General features: G+C 41.6%; 1 long non-coding RNA gene across 1 annotated transcript in view; it reads left to right on the top strand.

Annotated features, from left to right (window-relative positions):
* The window catches only part of LOC148145962 (uncharacterized), a 125,061-nt gene that overhangs the window by 78,918 nt on the left and 26,153 nt on the right, over positions 1-19,990 (top strand). The gene's annotated exons all lie outside the window — the stretch shown is intronic.

Raw genomic sequence — 19,990 nt, 5'->3', positions numbered from 1 at the left:
GAACTAGTTTTTAGATCACTTTTTCTAAATGGGGTTGGGGAAGGAATTACTTTGATTGTAGGAGGAGTGTAAACTAGGGAAATGTATTTTTGTTTAAGCAGCACAGCTGTGTAAATGAGCACTGAGAGGCTTTGATGGGTGTAAGATTTACACTGCTAAGAAGGTCAAGAAAATATGTGTTTCATGCAATAATGCCGTAACAATAGTATAAATGCTGAAGTCGATAAAAAAAATCAGAGCCAGAGTATTACTTCTCTGATGTTATTCATTAGAATAATATTATCAATGAAAACCACCAATCAATGATAACGGTAGAGACTTAAATTAATTAAATTGTTTTGTGTGCCCTACTTCACCTCTGGAGAGCTGAATTTAAAATTAGCCCTAGGTAAAGTAAGTAACACCGTCTGTTCAGATAGTAAAATTATTTGAAAACATTCATCTCGGTGGTAAACTCTTCTTTTTGTAAGCACTGCACTGCAAAATCAAGTTAAGGTCACATTTTTCTAATTTTAATCCCCTTTGTGAATTTATTTATCACCTGAAGTAATCTAATACTGGGTCAGTCCAGTAAAATGTCCACTCCACTCAAACAAGACTTTTGGCACGTTACATATTTGAAAATTACCATTTTGTAAAACAACAATGGATAGAAATCTTTTCCATTATGACTGCCTCTTAATTGGTTGTTTTTCCTGTATAACACGAGGACATAAAAGATCCCACGGTGCTATTTTGAAGAAGAGCAGGAAGTGGCCCAACAAATATTTACCTCAAATCAGCACCTGATTAATAGATTATCTGGCCATTACCTTGTATCTCCTTCAAACAGATCTGCATTCAAATCGGTTGTCACACTTCTCAAACCACAACAGCTGAAAAACACTTCATTAGTAAAATGCTTTGAGATGTCCCGAGGTCAAGAAAGACTCCACACAAGTTTTTTTTCCACAAATTGACTCAAAGATATTGGGAAAGGTCCACAGCAAATCATGTCTGTACTCCACTGAACTGAGCTCAGCTGTTAAAGTAAACTCAGTCAAATGCAACGAGGTGCTCACCAATTCAAATTGACACTGCCTTCCTTCTAGAGTCATAGAGTCATAGAGATGTACAGCATGGAATCAGACCCTTCAGTCCAACGCTTCCATGCCGACCAGATATCTCAACCCAATCTAGTCCCACCTGCCACACCTAGCCCATATCCCTCCAAACCCTTCCTATTCATATACACATCCAAATACCTCTTAAATGTTGCAATTGTACCAGCCTCCACCACATCCTCTGGCAGCTCATTCCATACACGTACCACCCTCAGTGTGAAAAAGTTGCCCCTTAGGTCTCTTTTTTTCTCTTTCTCCTCTCACCCTAAACCTGTGCCCTCTAGTTCTGGACTCCCCGACCCCAGGGAAAAGACTTTGCCTATTGACTCTATCCATGCCCCTCATAATTTTGTAAACCTCCATAAGGTCACCCCTTAGCCTCCGACGCTCCAGGGAAAACAGCCCCAGGCTGTTCAGCCTCTCCTTTAGCTCAAATCCTCCAACCCTGGCAACATCCTTGTAAGTCTTTTCTGAACCCTTTCAAGTTTCAAAACAAACAATTTTTCTGAGCAATTGTCTTCTTTTCCAGTCCTATTCCATGAATATATTTCCTCAGTATTTCCTCAATATATACTTCCTCAAGTACAGGCAATTGCCCCACCATGTTCCATGTCAGTTAATACTGAGTCAATGTAATGACATCATGCTAAATGGGACAGAATTCAAACAGATCTGGCAACCCAAGACAGGGCATCCATGAGGCACTATGGGCCATCAACAATAGCGGAGACATACTTCAATACAATCTACAACTTCATGGCCCGGTTTAATGGAGAATGCAGGAAAATGTGCCAGGAGCAGCACTAAAAATGAAGTGTCAACCTGGTGAAGCTATGAAAGCAGGACTACTTGTAGGCCAAAACTCTAAGTAGAAAGTGATAGACAGATCTAAGTGATTGCACAAGCAATAGGTCAGATCTGTAGTCCCGTGACATGCAGTCCTAAATGGTGGTGAATAATTAAACAACTCACTGGAGGAGAAAGCTCCATGAATATCCTTACCTACAATGATAGAAGAGCCCAATTCATAAGTGCAAAAGGTGAGGCTGAAGCATCTGCAGCAATCCTAAATCAGATGTGCCAAGTGGATGATCCATCTCAGCCTCCCCCAAAGGCCCCCAGCATCATAAATTCTAGACTTCAGCCAATTTGGTTCACACACATGATATTAAGAAATAGTTGGAGGCATTGGACTCTGCAAAGGCTATGGGCCCTGACAACATTTCAGCAATAATACTAAAGATTTGTACTCCAAAACTTTCCAATTCCCTGTCCAAGCTGTTTCAGTACTGGCATCTACCCAACAATGTGGAAAATTGCCCAGGTTTGTCCTATACATAAACGTCAGACAAGTCCAACCCAGTCAATTACTCATCAGTCTACTCTTGATCATTAGTAAAGTGATGGAAAGTGTCATCAACAGTGCTACCAAGCAGTACCTGCTCAGCAATAATCTGCTCACTGGACCTGGCAGAATCTAAACCGGGCATCACTCAGCTCCTGACCTCATTACAGCTTTGGTTCAAACATGGATAATAGAGCTGAATTCCAGAGGTGAGGTGAGAATGACAACCCTTAACATCAAGAACTAAGTGAGGCATTAAGGAGCCCTAGCAAAATTGGAGTCAATGGAAATCAGAGGAAAACTCCCCACTGGTTGGAGTCATACATGGCATGTAGGAAGATGATTATGGTTGTAGTAAGTCATCTCAGCTTATCGACATTACTGCAGCAGTTCCTCAGGGTCATGACCGAGGCCCAAACATCTTTAACTACTTCATCAATGACCTTCCCTCCATCATAAGGTCAGAGATGGAGATGTCCATTGACAGTTGCAAAATGTTCTGCAGCATTCACAACTCCTTTGATACAGAAGCAGCCAATGTTAAATACAACAATACTTACGCAATATCCAGGCTTGGGCTGACAAATAATAAGTAACATTGATGCCACGCCAATGTCAGTCAAAGACCATCTTCAATAAGAGACAATCTAACAACTACCCCTTGACATTCAATGGCATTACTATCACTGAGTTGTCCACTATCAACATCCTGGGGGTGACTATCTACCAGAAACTGAACTGGACTTGCCATATACATACTGTGGTGACAAGAGCAGGTCAATGGCTAGGAATACTGCTGTGAATAACTCATCTCCTGATTCCTCAAAGTCTGTCCACCATCTACAAGGCACAAATCAAGATTGTGAGGGAATATTCCTCACTTGCCTGGATGAGTGCAGCTTCAACAACACTCAAGATGCTTCACACTATTCAGATCAAAGCAGCCTGTCCAATTAGCCATTTCCACAAACTCAGTAGCAGCAGTGTACTACTGACAAGATGCACTGCAGAAATTCAGCAAAGATCCTTCAACAGCACCTTCCAAACCTATGGTCACTTTCAACTAGAAGAACAAGGGCAGCAAATACATGGGAACACCTGCAAGTTCCCCTTCAAACTACTCACCATCCTGACTTGGAAATCACTGTTCCTTCACTGTCGCTCAGTTAAAATTTTGGAATTCTCGCCCTCACAACATTGGGGGTCTACCTACAGCACACAGACTGCAGAGATTCAAGAAGGCAGCTCACCACCACAACCGTCTCAAGAGCAACTAGGAATGGGCAATAAATGCTGGCCCAGCCAGCAATGCCCACGTTCACTGGAGAATTAAATAAAATGTCCTCCAATCAGTGGTGGATGGAGTAGTGGGCAACGGGTAAGACATAACTACAATGGCATCCAATTTTACTCATTCCAAAATACCGCCCTCAGCATTTCACTTCTGTGGTCATTAGGCCAGCCCACAGTTAGTCATATGGGAAAAAAAAACCCAAAGGATTTCAGCCTTCCCAGTACCAAATATGAGGTAATTTCTGCTCATCTAATAGGATGCGAGATTAGCACTTTCATTGTTCATTGTTGACTGCCTCTCCTGCTGGTTGTGTAATCTGTATGGAAACTGAGGCATTGATGAGCTTTATTGATGGGCTCACTGATAGCAGCTGAGCAATTGCTAAACAGAAACATGCCTAATCATTAGACATGTTTCAAATGTTATCTTTTTAAATAATATTGCTGCTTTACATTTCAAAATAAAAATTACATTTAAAATCATGAGACCATTTATTTGTAATTCAGGATTCGTAATGAAAACAGTGTACCATTATTCATCAATTTGATAAGAAAATATTCTGAACTGCTGATAAAATGATTTGTAATTTTTCCATGTTACAGTAAATTCCAATTTATAAATACATAAGCAGATTAGTTATTCAAAGTTCCAATGAATTACAGGAGAGGATCATGTTTTGGCAATCGCATTTTTAGCTATTGCCATTTTAATAACAAAGGGGGAGAATATATTACTACTGTATGGAAGGTTTCTCTGAACATTTTAGATAAGTTCCAGAATTCTGACATTCACTTAGGAAGCATGTCAAAACAAAAATATTCCATTTAACTGCTTTATAGGTGAAATTGAATGGGTGAGGGGCCTCATTTAGTAAACGGAGGGATTAAAAATTATGTGGTATCTGGTGTAAGCTTAGAGTTCATTTGTCTTGCAGATAGTGATGAATGTGTTAGGTAGGTCTTTGAAAGAGATAAATAATTTTGCAACAGGGATGTTAATTTTGTTTTACATTCACAAGGTATAAGATGCCATTGCTCAGAGAATAATACCAATCTGTTCCCAGGTCTGACTGTGTGCCCTTCACTCTCCATGCACTTAATGGTAAGGTCCTGGGGAGTGTCGCTGAACAAAGAGACCTTGGAGTGCAAGATCATAGTTCCTTGAAAGTGGAGTCACAAATAGACAGGATTGTCAAGAAGGCGTTTGGTATGCTTGCCTTTATTGGTCAGTGTATTGAGTATAGGAGTTGGAAGGTCATGTTGCAGCTGTACAAAACATTGGTTCGGCCACTTTTGGAAGACTGTGTGCAATTCTGATCTCCCTACTATAGAAAAGATGTTGTGAAACTTGAAAAGGTTCAGAAAAGATTTACAAAGACGTTTCCAGGGTTGAAGTGTTTGAACTATAGGGAGAGACTGAATAGGCTGGGGCTATTTTCCCTGGAGCTTCGGAGGCTGAGGGGTGACTTTATAGAGGTTTATAAAATCATGAGGGGCATGGATAGGGTGAATAGGGATTCTGGATTAGAGTGGTGCTGGAAAAGCACAGCAGTTCAGGCAGCATCCGAGGAGCAGGAAAATCAATGTTTTGAACAAAAGCCCTTCATCAGGAATAGAGGCAGAGTGCCTGCAGGGTGGAGATAAATCTCTCCACCCTGCAGGCATTCTGCCTCTATTCCTGATGAAGGGCTTTTGCCTGAAACGTTGATTTTCCTGCTCCTCGGATGCTGCCTGAACTGCTGTGCTTTTCCAACACCACTCTAATCCAGCATCTGGTTTCCAGCATCTGTAGTCATTGTTTTTACCATAGGGTGAATAGTCAAGGTATTTTCCCCAGGGTTGGGAAGTCCAAAAGTAAAAGGCATAGGTTTAGGGTGAGAGGGGAAAGATTTCAAAGAGACCCAAGGGGTAACTTTTTCACACAGACGGTGGTACGTGTATGGAATGAGCTGCCAGAGGAAGTAGTGGTAGCTGGTACAATTATAACGTTTAAAAGGCATCTGGATAGGTATATGAATAGGAAGGGTTTAGAGGATATGGGTCAAATGCTGGCAAATGGGAGTAGATTAATTTAAGTTATATGGTTGGCATGGATGCCCTGTGCTTTATTAAACTCCCTTATGCATGTCTCATTGCTTAATCTGTGGGTCCACGGTCATGATACATGATTTTCATGGAGAGGTTTGTGTTGAAGACAAAGCAAGTGGCGATAAAGAGGCATTTCTATCATACTTCTCGTTTCCAGGAATGGTATTGCAAGGTTATTTTGACAATCTCTGTCAATTAGTGTTCTCGGTGAGAAGTTCTTCTGGAATTACAATTAGATATCGTTATTTGAAGTTCAATTTTGATGCCTGGCTATGGATAAGGATGTTCGACATGAAGGATGTGCCTTATGTTCTGCAGTAATTAACCTTACAGCCTGAGAGTTGGGTAAATTCTGATGACTAATAGGTCTGACAATATATGAGACAGGGCGAAAGTGAGGATTGCAGACGCTGCAGATTAGAGTCGGAAGTGTGGTGCTGGAAAAGCACAGCAGGTCAGGCAACATCTGAGGAGCAAGAAAATGGACGTTTAGGGCAAAAGGCCTTCATCAGGAATATATGAGACATTCTAATAGGTCTATTAAGAAGGTGTAAATCCAGGCAGTAACAGAAATCCTGGAGCTAATTGGATTAATGAGGAAACCTACTGGTTTAACGTTGCTTTACTTTGTTATATATGAGTATATTTGCACATGTTTTTGCCAAAAGTGATATGATCCTTAAATTGCAATGACTTAAAGTATCTAATCAGTGCTCAATGACTTGCAGTTATGTGGAAGGTAATGTTTTAGACAATGGTTCATGTGTATATAAAACACAAACAAAGTGTGATCTATGATAAGGAGATGATGGAAATGTTGGGAAAAAGAAGAAGAAGTAGGGTATATCTTTTCAATGAAATATTCCATTGCAAGATGAGGCAGGCAAACCTAGAGATGACAGATTCCCCAAGGATGAATTGTAACCATGACTTATGGTTAAAGATCCAAGTGATGAAACAGCAATTGTCTGCAGGAAGAATGTGCTGTGTGATAGTATAACAATTCCTCACTGATACCAATCATAAGGGTAGCAGAATGTTAGCAAAAGGAACCATTTCCTCAGGCATAGCATCCTTTCTTTAATAATGAAGATATAAAGAGAAATGGTGTGCACCTCAGCTGTGAGTTGTGATGAAACCTCCACAGAGTCATGATAACGATAACTATTATAGTGTGTGAGTTCTGATAATGGAATGTAGTGTGATGTCGTTCTGCTTTAAATGTTACTTGCTTTGTTGGCATACATGAAGTCTGCTATAAATTTTTTTTTAAAAATGCATACACATGTAATCACATTTGAACTGGTCTGATTTCTAAAGACATGACCTGAAGACACATACAGAAGGTAAATGAGCTCTCAGTGATATTTTGTGTGCAACTCAGAGAATGTCTGTGTTTGTTTCATGTTTGCTGCAGTGAATTCTGTTGTTAACTCAAGAAATGAAAAAAAAGATAAAAATCACACAACACCAGGTTATAGTCCAACAGGTTTATTTGGAAGCACTAGCTTTCGGAGCACTTCATCAGGTGGTTGTGGAGAATAAGATCGTAAGACACAGAATTTACAGCAAAAGTTTACAGTGTGATGTAACTGAAATTATATGTTGAAAAAGACCTGGATTGTGTGTTTAGTCTCTCATCTTTTAGAATGACTATGTTGGTTTCATTGGAAGCTTTACCTTTCGGAGTACCGCGCCTTAATCAGGTACTCATGATGAAGGAGCGGCGCTCCAAAAGCTAGTGTGATTTTTAACTTTGTACACCCCAGTCCAACACCGGCATCTCCAAATCATGTTGGTTTCAGTTCTTTCATATGTAAATTGCAAAACTTTTTTTAAAAGTTACATTCTCAAGTGAACTTTAACAATTGGTGTCGTGTCGGCCCAGATAATGCACTGAAGGTGCAAGCTACCCTGTGTGAGGTTGTCTATGCCACAATAGTCAGACTGATTCTAATCTACAAAACGGATTTACAGGATCTTGCATGGATTCATGCAGTTTTAGAGCAAATTAAAATGTAATTCTGCAAGTACAAATTCACCCCACAAACGTATATGTGTATGTGTGCATGTAGGTGTGTGTGTATGTGCACGTGTGTGTGTGGGGTGGGGTGGGGGGTTATGAGTCCCTGTGAGAGGGTGTGTGTATGTGTGTGAGTGTGACTGTAGAGGGGTATACGTCTGTGAGAATGTGTGTGGGAGTGTACGTGTGAGTGTATGAGAGAGGGTCTGCCTGAGTATGTGTGTGTCTGTAGAAGTGTGTCTGTATGTGTGTGTATGTGTGTATATAGTGCAATGGGGTCACCTGTAGTGTGACATGAACCCAAGGTCCTGGTGGAGGCCATCCCCATGGGTACCGAACTTGGGTATCAGCCTCTGCTTGGTCACCTTTCGTTGTTGCCTGTCCCGAAGTCTGCCTTAGAGGACGGTCACCCAAAGGTGAATGAAATGAATCCATGTAAGATTCTGTAAATCCGTTTTATAGATTAGAATCAGTCTGACCATTGTGGCATAGACAGCCTCACACAGGGTAGCTTGCACCTTCAGTACATTATCTGGGCTGACATGACACCAATTACTAAAGTTCACTTGAGAATGTAACTTTTTAAAAAGGTTTTGCGATATACATATGAACGAACTGAAACCAAACGTGGTCATTTTAAAAGATGCGAAACTTAACAAACAATCTAGTTCTTTTTCAATATATAATTTCAGTTACATCACACTGAAAAATTTTGCTATAAATTCTGCGCATTATCTGGACACACGACACCAATTGTTAAAGTTCACTTAAGAATGTAACTTATTCTCCACAACCACCTGATGAAGGAGCGTCGCTCCGAAAGCTAGTGCATCCAATTAAACCTGTTGGACTATAACCTGGTGTTGTGTGATTTTTAACTTTATACACCCCAGTCCAACACCGGCATCTCCGAATCATGAAAAAAAGAGGTCCCTTTGTTCAAAGGTTCTTTGTTGGAGGGAAATGCAAAAAGATTACGAATATTTGGGGCGGGGGGGGAAGGAGCATGGAGGTTCAGTGTGGAACTTTAACTGATTTCTCATACATAAGTTTGAAAACTTCATCTGAGTAGTGTAAGTAGAAAATTCCATTTCATCAAAGCAGGTACATTTCTGCATTTAGAAAGAGATTATTTGCAAGATGCCTACTATTATAATGCTGCAATTGAACTGGAATACAATTCTGCCAGCTGTGTGACACTACACTGTATTGGATTAGTTTGTATTGTGGCTGCTATCTTTGTTGAGCAGAGAAATGTATCTATAAGATTGGCAGAAGATGGTGGTTGCCACCCTGTCTATGTGTTCATGTATTTCTGACTTCCTTGAGTGATACTGGGAGATGTTGCTATTGAAAATGGCACAATCATTGAAAGCTACAATATGAAAAAATGCCATTTGGCCTATCATACCTCTGCCTTATTTCCCCAGTATGAGTCATTGTGTATATTGCCACACTTTCGCTCAACTCTTATTGTCTTTTGTTACATGCTGCTTCAATAATGGTTTGAATCAAATAATTCCACATTGCACATTTTCACATTTTAACTGAGGAAAGAAAGAAGTCTCGAGAATTCAACTGGTGACTGTGCACCCACAGTTATTGCAGGGTGTAACATGTGCTAGTTTGTCCCAGTACGGATTTTATATCAAATCATGGTGACAGTGTTTTTAAAGCAAAGTGATTTGGTTTCACTTGATCAGAATAAACAATAATTATTATAATACATAAAAAATCTCATCCCTCTTCTGGTTATTATATTCTGCCAATTATATTGAATCTGTGTCAATTAATTATTGTCCTAACTACCAATAGAAATAATTTCTTCTTACTTATACGAGTCCTCAACTTAAATATGAAAAATATGTTTCAATCTTCCGTTCTCTTTATTATCAAGATTTGCAATGATTCTTATTAATTAACTCCCAGCTTTCAATGTCTACTTACACAAGTTCCAATAGCATAGTACATTAAAAGCCCCAGTACACCACATCTCAACATTCTTTTTCTAGTTGTGGGATGTGATAACTCTTACTATAGAGGATCATAGAGTCATACAGTTACAGGAGACAATGTGGCCTGTCACAAAACCACACAGGATGGAGGATCCAAAAATTGCAATACCTGACTTCTGTTCAACTTTTGACATCCTTTTCTGAGCAGGATGAGGCTCAAAGGAACTCTCCAGTCAAAATTTACAAGCTCAGTGCTAGTACCATGGTTTTCTTGTTAGCTCTGGCTTTCTTTAGCAAGCAGACATAAACATTCCACCATGTACAATCTTACAATTCCAGCTTTATCAAGAGGTGAGATAAACAGAAATTACTGGCAAAGCTCAGCAGATCTAGCAGAGTCTGTGGAGAGAAATCAGTGTTAACATATTAGGTCCAATGACCCTTTCTCAGAACTGATGGTAGCTAGGAAAATATTGGTTTTTATGCAGAAGATAGGATGAGGGAAGGGGGTAAGGAGTAAACTATATGTGGACATAGAAACCAAAGAGCAAGAAGAGCAGTTGGACAAATAAAGGAATGGATATTGGACAGATAAAGATATGGATAATGATCAGCCTAAGAGAATGAATAGCTACTAATGTGGAGTATTAGTGGCTAACAGTGGGCTGTGTGTAATAGTAGACCAGGTGATAAAAAGACCTGGTCTGTGAGGGTTGGGGTAAGGAGATGGGAGAAGCTGCCTCAAGCCCTAATATTATTGAACTGGATATTGATTCCAGAAGTGTGGAGAGTTCCCAAGTTGTACATGAGGTGCTGTTCTTCCAGCTTGCGCTAAGCTTCGCTGGAGCACTGTAACAAGACCGGGACGGCAATGTTGGCCAGGGAACAATGTGGTATGTTGAACTGGCAGGCAACTGGAAGCCCAGTGTCTTTTTTGCGAATGGAATGTTAACGTTCCATGAAACAGTCACCCAGTCTACGCTTATTTTTCCCAATGTAGAGGAGACCACATTATGAGCAGAGAATGGAGTAGATTAGATTGTGTGAAGTGCAGGGAAAGCAGTGCTTCACCTGGAAGGTATGTTTGTGGCCTTGCATACTGAGGAGGGAGGAAGTAAGCAAACAGCTGTTACAGTTTCTGCAGATGCAGGGGTTGGTGGCTATGGGGCTGTGGAGGAGTGTTGGAAGTGAAGGAAGAGTGGACCAGGGATTTCCAGAGGGAATGGTCCCTGCAGAAGGCAGACAAGGGAAGGGAAGGGAGGGGTATGTGTGTCTAAGGGTGGCATCCGGCTGGAGATGGCAGAAATGGCAGCTAATGTTCCTTGGGATGTGGATGCTGGTGGGATGGTAGGTAAGGACAAAGGGAACCTTATTACTGTTGTGGGAAAGAGAGGGGGTGAGGGCTGAAGTGTGAGAAATGGGTGGGACCTGGCTGAAGGCCCTGTCATTAATAGTGCCAGACAATCCTTGGTTGAGGAAGAAGGTGGACAATCTGGAAGCTCCCTTGTTGATTTGGCATCATCACAATAGATGCAATGCAGTTGAAGGAACTACGAATGGAATGAAATAGATCTTTACAGGATACAGGGAGCCAGGATACATAATCCAGGAAAATGTGGGGGGTCAATGATTTTATAGTGGATATTTGTGCCATTCTATCTCCAGAAATGAAAACAGATATGCCAAGGAAAGGAGGGAAGGAGTCAGAGATGGACCAGGTGAAGGTGAGAGCAGGAAATTGGAAGTGAAATTGATAAATGTTTCCACTTCAGGATGAGAGAGAGACGCAGCACAATGACATATTGATATATCAGAGAAAGAGTTGCTGCAGATGCTAGAATAGGAATGTTCCATGTACCCCACAAAGGACTGGGTGTAACTGGGGCCTGTGCAGGTCCCCATGGCCACCCCTTTGAGCTGAAGAAAATGAGAGGTGTTAAGAGAGAAGTTGTTGAGGGTGAGGCCGAGCTCGGCCAAGTGGAGGAGGGTGGTGGTGGGTGGAGACAGTTCAGGCCTTTTCTTCCAGGAAAAAGCAGAGACCTTTCTGATAGGGGATGGATGCATAAAAGGAATGCATGACCATGGTAAAGAGGAGCCCGCAAACTGGAAATTCTAAAACTGCCATAAAGTGTCAGTGAATGTAAATGGGAAGGCACTGGACAAGGGAGAAAAAAAAATTGAGTTGAGGTAGAAGGAGGTGAGTTTTGTGAGGCAGGAGCAAGCAGAAACAATGGGTTTGCCTGGGCAGTCCTGATTGTGGTTGTTGGGAAGGAGGGAGAAGCGAGCTGTGTGGACTTAGGAGACTATGAGCTTGGGGGCCACGGGTGAGTGGACAGGAGATCATCAGATGAAATGAGGTTAGTGACCATAGCGAACACAGTGGTCTGGTTTTCCACAGTGGGGTCATGGTCCGGGGGAAATAAGAGGAGATACTTGAGAGCTGATGCTCAACCTCCACAGTGTAGAGGTCAGTCTGTCAGACAACAACAGCCTTGTCAGCAGGCTTAATTACAAAGTCAGGGTTGGATCTAGGAGCATGGAGTGCCGTCTGTTCATGGGGAGATAAGTTGCAATGGGTGATGGGAGCAGAGAAACAGAGGTGACCAACGTCACATCGATAGTTCTGAATGAACGAGTGCAGGTAAAAGGCCAGAGGGAGGGCTCATGTTGGAGGGACAGTGTTGGTGGCAAGCGGAGGGGTCTGTGGGACAAGGAAGAAATTGGCACAGAGATGAAGGTTGATTTCTCTCCACAGATGTTGCCAGACCTGCTGAGCCCCTCCAGCAATTTCTATTTTTGTTTCTGATTCCAGCAACCACAGTTCTTTCGGTTTTCATTTATTAAGAGGTGCCAGTTGGAGCCAACAGTCTAACCTGTGTTCTTATTTGATGTATAAATGGCATTTGACATAATAACAGTTGCTTAGAAATATATAACCCCAAGACGAATTTGCATTGTTGTCAGATTAACGCTTAATAATGCAGTCAATGTTGTTCGAAGTAAACAGTAGTACATTGCCCTGTGAGGCATTTACATTGCAATCAAACACACACCGACGGGGCAGAAAACAACTTACAGGCACAATGCTGTGGCCCAGCCTTTTTTTTATATTTTCTGAGAAGCAGCTCTACAGATTTCTCCCGCCACCTGTTTGATAGTGATCAGAGAAGCACATCGGGGAATTGCAACAGAAAGGATAAATGATTCTGAGAAATGAACTTCTGCCGCCTGCTCCCGTCCCCTTGCAGCAACTCCCCAGGTCTCAGCCCTTGTTCAGTGGGATCTTTTGACCGGCTGATGGGAGGATAAATAGCGAACAGACGGCAGTACTTGGGATTCAGTGCCCCTGACTGGAAGGCTTGTGCTTCTGCTGTGGACACCACAGGTACAGGAAACATCTGGCTTCTGTCGAGGCGAGCATTTACATTCTGTCGGTGGGAGCTGCATTCAACAGTCGTGGAAGGAGGTCGACCACATGATACATTCTCTCATACACTCACTGAAATATTTAATGACTTAAAGAGCAAGTTGAATTACCTGCAGGTAGGCAACAATTGGAAAGCATTCCACCTCCCCTCAACCCCCAGCAAAACGCTGCACATCTCCATGATCCAAAGCTGGTCATAGACTATCAGAGAGCCATTCATATTTAACTTTGTAACACAGAAACATGTTCACTTGTGGTTTTTACACTTTGCTTCCCTCTCACACAATAACTTTTAAATGATTACATTTGCTTTTAGGTTTCAGGCGCATTGGTCACGTGAAGTTATTTAATTAAATTTTAAAAACACCATAAGTTTGCCATTCTGCTCGATACCGAAGACAATTAGTTTGTTTTAGTTTGCAGGGACCCGCTAACCATTTATATATCAGTGTTAAAACAAAAAAAAAGCTACCAGTGGCAGTGCATGGGCCGTTTACAATTGGGCAATTTAACAAAATAGTATCTAATTTTCAGAACGCACATTAAAATGATCAGCTATTGTAATGGCATTCTATATATTGACTAAGTTCTTATGTACACATACTGTATTGAGGTTTATAATAGACTGCATTAATACAGTTATTTAGCTCACATGGAATATCAGCATAAGCTGCAATTTCTCCCAACAGTATTCAGTAATCTTTTAAATATTGATCTAGTTTAAACACCTTTGTTCATTACTAACTCATTATTTATTCAAAGGTATCCTAAATGCCTTTAAATCTAGCATAAAGACATACAAGACTTGGGTAAATTATAGAACACATTATTATCTATGTCACAATTCCAAGGTTTACTGTTGTTAGCCTCCACTGATTATGCACTTGAAAAGAATGAAGGATCATGTTCACACAGCATCGTTTGCTTCCATCCACGTTAACAGTTAAAGTAATTTAAGCATATTTAATCTGTAGGTAGAATGTCTAAAAACCATTGTCTTTTTCCTCAAATGCACATGAAAATGCAGAACAGACTGGAATATTTCACAAGGTAAAGTTACACAGCGAAAAAAAAGCGTGCTATGTAAGATAAGGTAATTGTGATTTGTTTTCGGTCAATCAGAGAAAGGTAAAATGTCACTTCAATTTATCAAAGAAAACAGTGCTCAATACAGTGCAATCCCCTGCCAGAAAATGTCTAATCCTAGAAGGCCAACTATGCATTGATGTGATTCAACAAAGAGTCGTGGTTGTGGGACAATAAACGTGTCAAGCCAGTTTGATAATAGCATAGGGAAAAATGTTAGGCTCCACCAGGGCCAACATAGTGCCTGGATCTAAGCTCCGGGGAGTCCCTGTGGGATGTCCATGAGATGTGGGTCAAAGCCAAAACACAACCAGCACCATAATCCCTCCACCAGCTGACAGCCTAGTTGTTTGAGGAATAACAAATTGCCAGATGTACATAAAATACTAGAAAGGTTCAAAGGATAGGATTTATGTTGTATGAAGAAAGTGATTGGATTTGTAGTAAGTTGTGTTGCGTATGTAATGCTGAATGATAATTGCCGGTGCCAATGTGACTAGAAGTGAAGGTTACTTTGCTTTCTTGCATTGTTGTGGGGTGGGAACTCAGTCTCACTCTGTGCATGTTTGTTTTGTACTTTGTTACATTGAGAACAGAAAACAAAGAAGAAAACATCAGTAAATAGAAAACAGAAGGAGGCATTCATAGAAATAAATGACTAAATGAAAATTATCCTTGCTTTTGCTCACACCAGCTAGCTCAGACAGCTTTTAGATTTTGTAACATTATATTGCAGAAAACTAGTTGGTGAATGATAGACTATTTTTACAGACTTTTATTATACATATCAAACATGTGCCTCTAACCCCAATCGTTACAATTTCAGCATGTTTATAGGCATGCAGGTGAATGCCCATTAATGCCCACCACCCACATATAATTAAACACAATCTATATGCAAATAAAGCAATACCTGCTATATGTTCATGATTTTAACTTGAAAGAATAGGGCACAGTTTCAAACTTTGTGATGACACAAAACCTGGCAGTATTGTGAACTGTGGGGAGAATAATGATAAATCTGAAAAGGATTTTTCTGGTAGAATAGGGGAAGCTGGATGAAATGTAATGCAGAGATTGCAAAGTGATTAATTTAGATAGGAAGAATAGGGAGAGGCAGTACAAAGTAATGGCGACAATTCTGAATATGATTCAGGTGTAGAAGGTGAGGCTTCCGGTCTATATTTGTAAGGATCACTGATAGCAACAGGCAAGTTGAGAAAGCCTTTAATAAAGAACACAGCATCCTGGGTTTTATAAAGAATTAAAAAGAGTACAGAAATAAGGGAGTTATGATAAAACTACATGAAATACTGGGAAGTGAATTGGAAGCCATTGAGTAATTTACTTATTTGGGAAGCATCATCACATCTGATGCCATAATAGATGAGAAACTGGATAGAGACCTCAGCACTCTTCTGACTGACACTGAGTTATGGGACCTGTACTACCACCATGTACACTTTCAAAAACATGTCCACCAACTTGGCATGGGCACTGACTTTGGAAAAGTTTGGAAAATGCAACAAATATTAAATATATCAGATTCTTGACATTGAGGAATTGGTTTCACCCTTAAGCTTTAAATTGTGACTTTAGAACCTCATATTGAGTGGCCACCATCTGATTTTTGTGCATTTGCTTGTCATTAATCGCCCAACTTGCCTTCAACCTCTTCCTGCCTGCCCCGAGATTCTAGATGATACAAATTTCCATCACGTAACATAGAGCAGGTACTTGATGCTGCAGTTCACTGCATGTTTATCAAGGCCCATCATCTAAGTGTGGTGAAAGTGAGGACTGCAGATTTTGGAGATTAGAGTCGAGAGTGTGGTGCTGGAAAAGCATAGCAGGTCAGGCAGCTCCAAGGAGCAGGAAAATCGATGTTTCGGGCAAAAGCCCTTCATCTAAGTGAGTCTTTGGCACAATGTTCTTGTGGGGTCCCTGGACGCTATCCTCTTCTTCCCTTTGTCCACAACAGTTGACATCAGCAAACCACCAGCCTCATTATCACATTGTGCTTGCTCTCAGATCAACTCATACACCACTTCAGCCCTTCAGCACTTTTCGTAAGCTCAGGAACATATGTGATCTGCATATTTTTGCCTTGTTGCTTAGCCCAAGGAGGTACACATTCAGCTCATGCATCCCCACAGGATGTAACTTATGGCTCTTTGCTAGCTTTCTTAGTGGTCATTCACTATGTGCTCACTTAGAGGTTGCCAGACTCCGTGTCTTGCTTTGGTTTTTAATGTGGAAGGAGAGGCAGGTAGTTTGTTGCAGAGAGGAGAACTAAACAGTCGAAGGGTGGACATGCCACTGTTTGGCACCAGGCTATGTCCACATCACACTGATAGCTTACGCATGTGATTCAAGCAAATGAGCATGTCTGAAAGTCAAAGTGGGTTCACGGGGGACAATATTCGGTCAGGAAGTATGTGATAGTCAGTCAATGGCACTGTCCCATGCATTGCTAGGTTCATTCAGCTGCTTGATCCTACCAGAGTCCAAGATACAGGTCCTTGTATTCCAGGGATTGGGCCAGAGCTGGTCCTGCAGATCAAGTGTAATCATTGTAGAGGATTACAGGTAGGATAGTCAGGGTGTGGTGAAGATATCAATCTGGGGAAGTGTGGGTCAGTACTTCCTACAATGAGGCAAAAGGAAGGATTGCATGCAGAGTAAATTGCTGCAAGAGCAGTTAGTGGTGATCCAGGGACAGGAGAGATGGTGATGTACCCCGGTGAGTGAGTGGAAAGCACAGAGGACAGGGATGGTTTGTAATTCAGAAAGATGAGATAGATGAGAGATGTTATGATCTCAGCTAATGCTATTATGGACAATCAGATCCCAACCTGAAATGGCTTGATAGATCCTTTTTTTTGGTTTTTAATACTGATCTTTTAGGTTTAACAATAAACAGTAATTTATTATGCAAAAGAGATAAAGATAAAACAGAATAAATGAAACTATTTACACATATTTAAACAAATTTAGAGATTTCAAAACACACAGTATGAAATAATCCCATTAATCTCAAAAACATTTCTCTACAGATCCCCCCAAAAAAGTCCCTTTACAGTCTTCATACCAGAGAGAATCTCCTTCTCTATCATCTCCTTAGGCTTAATTTAACTGTAATTTCAACTCCCTGTTTTAAGAATCTGCTAGTTTCTTCCTGGGTCATTCAAACTCTGGAGTTTAAACTTTTTCTGCTTCAAATAACCTGTTCAGGGTTTTACCCAAGCACTTCACTTCTGGAACAATGACCAAAGTCCTTACTCTAAGATAATATAGTTTTAAACAAACTTGAAGTATCTTCTCCCTTTCTCTTGCTTTACACATCTACCTTCAGCTAAGAATCCTGCAAAACTGCACCAAACCAAAACTAAACTGGAAAGATTTCTCTCTAACCTATGGGTGTTTTCCCCAAACTTAAAAATTCCAGAATCTTTCATTAGAAAGCATAAGGTACTATATTGTGTACTCTGTTCATCTTTAAACTCTACCAATATAAACAAAAGCTAATCTATTTCTCCATGGAGACTGAAACAACAGCACAGAGGCCAGTATCCTGGCACCAAGTCACCCTTTATTTGTGTATGCACAGTGCACTACCTATGCCAGCCAGCTGAGAGTCAGTTCCCTGGACTGAGGAGTTTCTGAATCTCCTGTTCATTTTTTTTAACTTTGTTAAACAATGCACAGTTTAAAAAACCAATTAAGATTAACAGCTGTATACAGAGGAACAGCAATTCTACAAGGGAGAGGAGCGACAAAGTCAACCCCAAACCCTAATGTTCAACCTATTTTCAGGAAATGAGGACAAACGTCAAACCCCACTTTTCATCATCACAAAACAGTAACAAATACATATAAGACAGTCCAATTGAATCTACTGTTTATATTGGTCAGCCAGGGTTTCTGAATCGCCCTGGTTAATAACCTCAATCAAGGATATCATGGTCAATGTGATCCATCTGGTTCTAATCACTACATCTCCCGATCCTAAAGTCCAGAGATGTAGGCCCTGGTCTTCCTCTTAGAGCTTTTCCTGCAATGTTTTTGCCTCAAGACCGGTTCCTCATGGCAGCACGGTGGCTCAGTGGTTAGCACTGCTCCCTCACAGCGTCAGGGACCTGGTTCAATTCTGGCCTCGGGCAACTGTCTGTGTGGAGTTTGCACATTCTCCCCGTGTCTGTGTGGGTTTCTTCCAGGTGCTCTGGTTTCCTCCCACAGTCCAAAAATATGCAGGTCAGGTGAATTGGCCATGCTAAATTGTCCGTAGTGCTAGGTGCAAGGGTAAATGTAGGAGAATGGGTTTGGGTGGGTTGCTCTTAGGAGGGTCAGTGTGGACTTGTTGGGCCGAAGGGTCTGTTTCCACACTGTAGGGAATCTAATTTAATCTCTGACTCGGACACTGACAGTGTGTACCGGACCGTGCCTGTCTCATACGGAGCATCTTGAGAGAGGTTCCTCCTCTTCTTCTGGTGGTAACAGTATCAAGGCTTCAGCAATCTCAACTTTGAGGTTTTCTCGACACTAGATGGAGGGGATGAATCTACGGTTTCTGACAGGCCTTCTGGTTGTTCTGAGGAGCCAGGTGTCTTGTCCTCCTGCCCTGTTTGTGAAGTTACAGCTATCAGGTGATCCACATGATTGTTGAGGACTGCCACACCCACCCGAGCTTTGTAAGTCACAGGACCTGACCTCGTGTCAACCTCACCTCGTCCCCTTACAGGCCCTTCCATGGTTCAGTCTCGCCTCATCCCCATACAGGCCCTTTCATGGTTCAGCCTCACCTCATCTCCATACAGGCCTTTCCATGGTTCAGCCTCACCTTGTCCCCATACAGGCCCTTCCATGGTTCAACCTTGCCTTGTCCCCATACAGGCACTTCCATGGTTCAGCCTTGCCTTGTCCCCATACAGGCCCTTCCATGGTTCAACCTCACCTCGTCTCCATACAGGGCCACTTCCATAGTTCAACTCGTCTCGTCCCCATGCAGGCATTTCCATGGTTCAGCCTCACCTTGTCCCCATACAGGCCCTTCCATGGTTCAGCCTCACCTTGTCCCCATACAGGGCCTTCCATGGTTCAGCCTCACCTCGTCCCCATACAGGGCCACTTCCATAGTTCCGGCATTAAACTTGTCTCTCTCACCTAAGGAAAGTATACAGCCAGTATTGGTGTTTCTGCTGCCATTTCACCCTCTACCCCAGGTCTGGGAATATCAGATTTAACTTGGTGCAGAGTCTTTTCCCTATCAGCAACTTTCCTGGAGTTATCCCTGTAGTTGCACGAGGGGTGATCCTATAATTGAACCGGGGCTGAGACAGTTTGGTATCAATTGACGCTGTAGGCATTTTCTTTTAGCCGACCTTCAATGTTTGGACAGCTCTTCATGCCAGAAGGAATACTCGTTGGTTTTCATCTGCATCAACCTCATTTGCCCAGAAAAGATAATCTTGCCACATACTGGGCCCAGTCTTTGATGGCAGAATCAAACAAGTCAAGCTTCCCAAATAAGGACATGATGCCAGAAATGCTTACCCCAACTCTAAGATGGGTGTTGCAAGTGAACATTCTTCAGGCACGCACTGTTTTCTCCTGTTGCTATTGAAATAACTGCACAGAGACTGGTATCCCGTCACCAAGTCATCCTTTATT

Source organism: Chiloscyllium plagiosum, unplaced genomic scaffold (genome assembly GCF_037043375.1).
Source record: "Chiloscyllium plagiosum isolate Xiang-an unplaced genomic scaffold, Cpla_swu_hap1 HiC_scaffold_22, whole genome shotgun sequence".
In the NCBI taxonomy this organism is placed as follows: domain Eukaryota; kingdom Metazoa; phylum Chordata; class Chondrichthyes; order Orectolobiformes; family Hemiscylliidae; genus Chiloscyllium; species Chiloscyllium plagiosum.
The sequence above is the reverse complement of the archived record's forward strand: the minus strand, read 5'-3'. Positions and strand labels throughout refer to the sequence as shown.